The following is a 7,025-nucleotide window of genomic DNA, read 5'->3' as shown; positions in this document are numbered from 1 at the left end:
AGGGGGAAGAGGCATCATTATCATTAGACCTCTTTCTTCTGATTAGGAGGTTCAAGTTCCTTGGAGCATGTTTGATCTTTGCTGTCAGGACATCTAATTTCTTCTTTTCACCTCTTTGCATAAGACTACTTGACAAACCTCAGCCAACAGCATCCAGCCAACCAGCCCCTTCTATCACGGCTCTAGCATATTTATATCCTCTGAAAAGTCTTCAGAATTAAAATGTCACACACACATACAGAAACTATCTGCAACTAGCAAAACCACACCCCTGCTAGAGCCTGAGGCAAATCATAGTCAACTGCTGTGGACAATCTGAAGCAGTCCCATATCCCACACTTGGGATTAAAATGAAAACACATTTTTACATTTCTGTGCCTTTAAAGAAACCCAAATTCCCAGTACAAAGACTTTACAGAAATTTCCATAAGACTCCAGCTATTACACATGTATTTGATGATCACTTTTGAAATGAATAGAAAGTAAAGAGTCTCAGGAGAGAAGTAGAAGATAGAGAACCAAATAAACACATTAGAGCAGCAACAAAATTCACCAGATGACCTCAGTGGCAGAATGTGTCCGTAGACTTGGGGATAGATAGATAAAAATCCGACATGGAGGAGAAGGGCAAGATACTGAGACCAGGGAGAACAAAAGTAACAGAGGCTCAGAGACTGTGAGACTGTGTTAAAAACAAAATTTGCATTCATATCACTATAGTCCCAAAGAAGAGGACAAGCACAGAGGTGTGAGAATGTAAAAAAACAGGATGTGAAATTTTCTGTTCTGGCATAGACATAAACTTACCTGTTTAAAAGGATCAGTGAGAGCTGGGTATATGGTTGAGAAGTTGAGTAGTTCCCTAGGAAGTGCAAGGTTCTAGACCCAAACCCAAAGAAGTCCACTAAAGAACAACCAGAAAAAAGTTCCATAGAAAAATTTGTTGGATAATATATTTCTCATCAGGAATTACAGAGGGCAAAAACTGGGCTATAGTTTTGAAATGCTAAAAAAATTGTCACCTCATATTTCTATAAGTAAATTTTTAGATGAAAGAAATTATCACATGAGTCAGAGATCACTACCATCAAATCTGCTCTGAAAAACAAATCTGCTCTTCGAATTGCTATTCAGAGAGAATAAAAGGAAAAAGTGAAGGAAATTTGGACTCTGAAGAATGAGGGAACTAGAGTCAAAGAGCCGAGTGGACTAAAGTCTCTGTTTGAATTCTGTGAAATGTATCTTACAGATGAAAATACTACCAAGGCTGGCACTGAACACAGCTATTATATATAAGACACAACACAAACTAGGAGGCAAAGAAGAGCTCCATGTGGACTTTTAAATTCCACTTGAAATTATAAACATTTTGTACTAAGTGTATACACCAAAATTCTTAAACTGTGCAAATACATACCAATTATAATGGGTAAAATTAAAGTGATCTTAAACCCCTATAGAAGCAGGAAACAACACAAGATATGGGACAGAAAAGGAGAAGGAGCAGACAGAAAATAATCAAATGGTGGAGCCAATCCACATATATTGATGCCTCTTTAAATGTAGATGATCTAAATGTGTGTAGAATAATGAACAATTCAGAATATATTTTTAAAATTCATTTTACATCCTGATCACTGTCCCCTCTCTGGTTCCTCCCTTCTCCAGCACCTCTCCTCTGAGAGAATGGAGGTACCACCCTGGCATATCATCTCTGCAGAGCTAGGCACTCCTGCTCCTGCTGAGGCCAGACAAGACAGTGGAGTTGAGGGAATGAATTTCACAGTCAGGCAACAGCTTTGGGACAGCCCCACTTGAGTTGTTCAGGACCTACGTGAAGACCAAGTTTTACATCTGCTACATATATGGCAGGGGGTAGGGGGACTAGGTCCAGCCCATGTATGTTCTTTGGTTGGTTGTTCAGTCTCTGAGAACCACAGTTGTCCAGGTTAGTTAACTGTTGGTCTTCCTGTGGGGTTTCTATCCCCTTTGGAGCCCTCAATCCTTCCCCCAACTCTTCCATAAGAGTTCCCAAGCTCCATCCATTGTTTTGCTGTGGGTCTTTGCATCCCTCTAAGCCATCTGCTAGGTGGAGCCTCTTAGAGGATAGCCATGCTAGACTCCTGTCTACAAGCATAACTGAGTACCAATAGTAGTATCAGGGATTTGTTTTTGCCCATGCGGTGGCTCTTCATGTTAAGCCAGTTATTGGTTAGCCTTTTCCTCAGTTTCTATTCCATCCCCTGTGCCTGCATTTCTTGTAGACAGGATGAGTTTTGGGTCAAAAGTTTTGTAGGTGAGTTGGTTTCCCTATAGCTCCACTAGTGTTCCTGTCTGGCTATAGGAGGTAGCCTCTTTAGGTTCCATATCCCGACTCTTGTAAGTCTCAGCTAAGGTCACCCCCATTGATTCTTGGGAGCCTCCTTTATCCCACATCTCTGGCGTGTCCTCAAGATGCCCCCCCCCAGTCCCCAGTGACAGCTGCAGATTTCCATTCAATCTCATGGCTATCTCCTCTGTCTCCCCACACCTGAACCTACATTCCCATGCTCTCTCCCACCCAGTTCCCTCTCTCCATCTGCCTCCTATGACTATATTGTTCCCCCTTCTGAGTGAAATTCAAGTATCCTTGCTTGGGCCTACCTTCTTGTTTACTTTTGGGTCTGTGGCATATAATGTGAGTATCTTGTATTTTATGGCTAATATCCACTTATAAGTGAGTACATACTGTCCATGTCCTTTTGGAACTGGGTTGCCTCATTCAGGATGATACTTTCAAGTTCCATGCATTTACCTGCAAAATTCATCGTGTGTGTTTTTCAATAGCTGAATAGTGTTCCATTGTGTAGATGTGCCACATTTTCTTTATCCATTCTTCAGTTGAGGGATATCTAGGTTGTTTTCAGTTTCTGGCTATTATAAATAAAGCTGCTATTAACATAGTGGAGCAAGGATCTTCACCAACCCTACATCTGGCAGAGGGCTAATATCCAAAGTGTATAAAGAACTCAAGAAGTTAGACACCAACAACCCAAATATCCCAATTTAAATAAGGGATACAGAGCTAAATGACTGAGTAATGGCTGAGTAGCACTTAAATGTTCAAAGTCTTCAGTTATCAGGGAAATGCAAATCAAAACGACTCTGAGATTCCATCTTATACCTGTCAGAATAGCTGACATAAAAAACTCAAGTGATAGATAGAACATGTTGGCGAGGATGTGGAGCAAGGGGAACACTCCTCCATTGCCAATGGCAGTGCAAACTTACGCAACCACTTTGGAAATCAATTTGGCAGTTTCTCAGAAAACTGGGAGTAGTACTACCTCAAGATCCAGCTATACCACTTCTGGGCATATACCCAAAGATGCCCCACTACACTGCAGAATACATTTTTAAACTGATACAACTTTCAGCTTTCTTCAAGAAACTCACGTCACATATATTTGTCATAAACAAAAAGACAACCAGATGTGGTAGCTCACTCCTATAATGTCAGCTCTTAAGAAGCAGAGGCAAGTGTTGACTTCTAGACCGGCCATAAAGAAAAGAACAAAAAGTGAGAAAATGCCAAAGCTATGCTATGTAAGCATTAATGAAATAATGCATATATTAATAGCATAAAAATAAGACTTCAGAACAAAGAAAATGAATGACTAGAGCTAAAGCAGAATATTATCATTAAAAAGCTCATAATTTAAATGGGTATATGTGTAACAACACAGTTTCAAAATCCCAGAAATGAAAGCTGGCAGAACTAAAAAGAGTGATAGATAATCCATAATTACACTTGGCAACTGTAACAGTCCTTTTTCAATGAGAGAATTATGAGGAATAAAATCAACAAGGATATAAAGGAGGTAACTACCATCTGAGTTGGGATGATATTTATAGAGTGCCCAACAGTGGTACCAACCCCATTCTTTTCGAGTACACGTAGAACACTCAGTAAGACAGTATATTTTGGGTTATAAAACAATTGAATTGGGTTCAATTCCCAGCAACCACATGCCAGCACAGAACTGTCCACCTCTAGTTTCAGGGGATCCGACACCCTCACTTAGACATAAAAAGGAGGCAAAACACCAATGCACAAGAAGCTTAAGAATTGAAGTTTCTTACACACTATATTCTTAAAAAATAAATTTATTTAAATATAATGGAAAACAAAATCAGTGAAGTAAAGATAATGAATCATGGTGATGCTATTGACTATTTTTATTAGAGAAAGAATTGTCAAATCAATAACTTGAGTATCTATTTTAAAAGCATAAGATGAAGAATAAAGTAAAGCCAAAACATGCTGAAGGAAATGGTAGGATAAGAAAGGCCATATTAATGGAATTGAAAACAGAATGTAGGGGCCGGAGAGATGGTTTAGCATTTGAGAGCACTGGGTGATATTCTAGAGGACATGGGTTCAAGTCCCAGCAACTACATGCCAGCTCAGAACTTTCTGCAACTCTATTTTCAGGGGATCTGACACCCTCACTTAGACATAAAAAGGAGGCAAAACACCAATGCACATAAAAATAAAATTTAAAAAGAAATAAAGAAAATTAGTGAAAGTAAAATTTCACTATTGAATGAACAATAATAATAAACCTTTAGCTAGGTTTGCAAGCATAAAAAGAATATAAGTGATCAATATCAGCACTATATTCACTCTTTAAGAGAATGTCACATGTTTGTAGACTTGGATAATGAACCAGTTCCTTTAACCACACATACTTTTGAAACTACATAGTCTGGTATTACATATATTTAAAGACTTGAAGGAACAAAGCAAAAGTTAAAATTAAGCTACCATAATGAAGTTGGTGTGGAACTGGCAAAGTGACAGACACCTATACTGAGCAAGAAAATATGAAACAAATTCACGTAGCGAAGCATGGTAGCTCATCTTTATAGTCCTATCCCTCAAGAGATTAAAACTGGAGGATTGCTGTTAATTCTAGGTCAGCCTGGGCTACCTTCTAGTTATGCGGCCCACTTTAACTATGAGACCCTGTCTTGAACAAAGAAAAGCTAGGCATGGTGTGCTGCACATCTTTAATTCCAGAGCTTGGGAGTCAGGCAGGTAGACCTCTGTGAGTTCAAGGCCAAAGACCCTGTCTCAAAAAAAATCCTTTGTTAAAAAGCTTTTAATCAAGCTGATCCCCTAAAACTGCACTCTGCAGGGGCAAAGTTATATTAGGGCTAAGAACCTGCAGGCAAATTCAGATTTCAAAGTACAGATGCACGATCTCCACATCACAACCTCCATGGAAAGTGAAGTTGATAGTGGTCAGAAAGTTATCACAGTATTTTTGTTTCAGTTTCTAAGTCAAAATTTTCTAGAAAATCCATATCTAGCTAGTGTGTCAATTGGCAGGAAAGTTCGATGGGATACATACTCTTTTTTTTTCTTTTTTTTTTTTCTTTAGAGTCTTTATTGCTTAGAGGAGAATTCTCCCTAAGCCAACTCATAAAAGCCTTAGGAAAAATAAACAAAAGCATCCCAATAGCCACACCTTGCCTGATGTGCATGATACAGTTCTTGATGACGTGATCTTTTTGGGTGAAAATGCAGGCAAGGGTAACCACATGAAGCTGGATGGCAGTGGTACACACACATTCACTGAGACCAAGTCCAGGAGAACAAAAGCACAACACACAATGGAAACATTTCTTGTTGTCTCTATGGAGCTCACTGGCAGGGACATTGATTTTTGAATTTCTAGAGTTTAAGAAAAGCTCACACAAGCTCGTCTTTTATTTTTTTTCAACAGACTTAATTGTATCTTTATTTATTTATTTTTTACATAAAACCACTGTATCATCAAGAGAGATAGCTCAGTCTTTACAGTGCTCATATTGCAAGCATAAGGACACTAGTTCAGTTCTGGGAAACTACATTTCAAAAGCCAGGCGTGGTGACATAGATTTATAACCCTTGAGATAGGTGGATCCTTTAGGCTCTCTGGCTCTGGAGAGCCCCGCAGCTTCAGTGAGGAACCTTGTCTTCAGAAAACAAGCTGAATGGCACCTCAAGGTGTCCTGGTTTTCAATATTGGTCTGTGAATTCTTGGTCTGGAAGTGTAGCTGGCCACTATTAACAGCTTCGTGAGCACAGGAGCAGAAATGGTGCCAAGGCCACTGGAAGTAAGACTTAACAGCACAGAGGTGTCCTGTTTTTCTACCTGGGGCAGTGAAGAGCTTAATAACATAATGCCATCCCTCGGCTACTCCATGGCAATGGATACTTTTTTTAATGTTTATATATATTTTTATTCTTTTTTTTTTCACTTTATTTTTCTCCCTATTTTTTATTAGATATTTTCTTTATTTACATTTCAAATGATATCCCCTTTCCCGGTTTCCCCTCTGGGAAAAAACCTTATTCCCTCCCTCCTCCCCATTATTATTATTATTATTATTATTATTATTATTATTATTATTATTATTATTATTATTATTATTATTTTACTCTTTCACTTTATATCCTGTTCACTGCCCCCTCCCAGTCACTTCCTCTCACAATTCTTTTTTTTTTCTACTTTTTTTGTTTGTTTGTTTTTCGAGACAGGGTTTCTCTGTATAAGCCCTGGCTGTCCTGGAACTCACTCTGTAGAACAGGCTGGACTCAACTCAGAAATCCACCTTCCTCTGCCTCCCAAGTGCTGGAATTACACTCTATATTTTATTCCCCCTTGCCCCCATCCACCCTCTGACTGTTCCATATCCCATACCTCCTCCCCACCTGCTGTCCCCATTCCCCACCCCACCTGACCTCCAAACTCCCTGGGGCCTCCAGTCTCTTGAGGGTGAGGTGCATCTTCTCTGAATGAACACAAACCTGGAAGGCCTCTACTGTATGTATGTTGGGGGCCTCATATCAGCTGGTGTATTCTGCCTGCTTGATGGTCCAGTGTCTGAGAGATCTCAGGGGTCCAGATTAATTGAGACTGCTGGTCTTCCTACAGGATCGCCCTTCTCCTCAGCTTCTTTCAGCCTTCTCTAATTCAACAACAGGGGTCAGCTGC

The 7,025-nt window shown here is 39.6% G+C and overlaps 1 protein-coding gene across 1 annotated transcript in view; it reads left to right on the top strand.

Moving 5' to 3' along the window:
• The window catches only part of Pola1 (DNA polymerase alpha 1, catalytic subunit), a 312,053-nt gene that overhangs the window by 216,940 nt on the left and 88,088 nt on the right, over positions 1–7,025 (top strand). The window lies entirely within an intron of this gene.

Source organism: Mastomys coucha, chromosome X (assembly GCF_008632895.1).
Source record: "Mastomys coucha isolate ucsf_1 chromosome X, UCSF_Mcou_1, whole genome shotgun sequence".
NCBI lineage: Eukaryota > Metazoa > Chordata > Mammalia > Rodentia > Muridae > Mastomys > Mastomys coucha.
Note: the sequence above shows the minus strand (reverse complement) of the source record. Positions and strands in the feature narration are given on the sequence as shown.